Raw genomic sequence first — 2083 nt, forward strand, 5'->3', positions numbered from 1 at the left:
TTAAATTGGTGTCCACATAACTTTGTACATACAGTGTAAGGTAAGTAGATTCTTGTAATCTTCCCCATCTCCCTCCTCCTCTGTCAGTCTGTTTCAGGTGTTTCAGCACCTCCACTCCCTCGTTCTCTCTCTATCATTCTTTATTTCTCTCTAGCCATCTTCTTTACACATCTCTCTTTGTTTCTCTCTCTCATTTACTCTAGGCCATTGTACCTCTCTGTCTCTATCCCTCCCGCCCTCTCTCTCGCTCTACCCCCCTCCCTCTCCTTACATCTCTGACTAGGGTGGTGTGCTGGGGAGAGGAGCGTGTCGGTTCCAGAGACATTAAACCAGGCATGTGCGTGCAATGTAAATGTAACCTCGGGGATGGAAACACAATCAAATAAAATCCACCCGGCCTCAGGTTTCAAAATGGACGCTAACAAATCGCTCACACAGACAGGTTAGCTTAGACTTAGACAGTGAATATATTTCATTCCCCTTCAGTCTACTGGCCTGCAGAGGGCAGTCTGCTAGAGAGGTTGTGTAAGGGCATGCGCATGCCTGGTTTAACCAGAGCCGTATGGCCCTGTCAAAAGTAGTGCCTTATATAGGGAATAGGGTGCCATTTGGGTACAGCCCAGCATACATACATCAGAGTTTATAGTTATCAGGAGCAATTAGGAACAGTGTACAGTAATTGAATTGGGACTGGCAAACTGTAGTGCACCTAAACAGAGTCTGCACATATCCGAAGTGCACTTATAAGGAGTGGACTGTCATTGGCCATCAGTCTTGCTTTCTCCTTGTCAGTCGACAACAATCTGCCTTTATCTGTGTCCTCTGTCTATGCCTTGGACCGACTGCCCCCAACTATCTCAGTCTGTCTGTCTGTCTGTCTGTCTGTCTGTCTGTCTGTCTGTCTGTCTGTCTGTCTGTCTGTCTGTCTGTCTGTCTGTCTGTCTGTCTGTCTGTCTGTCTGTCTGTCTGTCTGTCTGTCTGTCTGTCTGTCTGTCTGTCTGTCTGTCTGTCTGTCTCTGTCTCTGTCTCTGTCTCTGTCTCTGTCTCTGTCTCTCTCTCTCTCTCTCTCTCTCTCTCTCTCTCTCTTTTTCAGACACCTGTTACAGCAACCTCAGCTTGTGTTACTGTTATAAATGTAATAGAACACTATGTCTTTCTTCTCCCCTCTCCCCGTCCCCTCTTCCTTTCTCTCTCTCTCTGTCTTTTCTGTCACTCTCTCGCTCTCCCTATTTTCTCTAGTTATGTTATCTGAACCTGCCTGCCACAAAAACAATCTGACTTTGCACTTTGTGTGTGTAAATCACGATTGGGGTCAATTCCATAAAAATGTCAGTCTTCCCGGGAGTTGGATTGTACACCGATGAAGAAACTCCTCCTCCAATTTACTTCTGATGAAATCATACAGGCTGTGTTCCAAATGGCACCCTATTCAACAAAAAAATTTATTCGTCACATGCTTTGTAAACAACAGGTGTGGGCTAACAGTGAAATGCTTACTTACAACAATGCAGAGAGAAAGCAAATAGAGAAATAATAGAAAAGTAAAATAGGTCATTATAAAGCAACAATAGACACACAATGAGCGATGATAACTTGACTATATACATGGGGTACCAGTACCGAGTCGATGTGCAGGGGTACGAGGTAATTGAGGTAGATATGTGCATATAACTAGGAATAAAAGTGAGGGATAGTAAACAGTAGTCCAGGTAGCTATATGATGAACTATTTCACTATCTATTTAACGGTCTTATGGCTTGGGGGTAGAAGCTGTTCAGGGTCCTGTTGGTTCCAGACTCAGTACCGCTTGCTGTGCGGTAGCAGAGAGAATAGACTATGACGTGGCTGGAGTCTTGACAGTTTTTAGGGCTTTCCTCTGACACGCCTGGTATAGAGGTCCTGGATGGCAGGGAGCTTGGCCCCAGTGACATACTAGGCCGTACGTACTATCCTCTGTAGCGCCTTGCAGTCGGATGCCAAGCAGTTGCCATACCAGGCGGTGATGCAGCCAGTCAAGATGCTCTTATTGGTGCAGCTGTCAAACTTTTTGAGGAACTGAGGCTCCATGCCAAATCTTTTCAGT

Source organism: Salmo trutta, chromosome 32, assembly GCF_901001165.1.
Source record: "Salmo trutta chromosome 32, fSalTru1.1, whole genome shotgun sequence".
Classification (NCBI taxonomy): Eukaryota; Metazoa; Chordata; class Actinopteri; order Salmoniformes; family Salmonidae; genus Salmo; species Salmo trutta.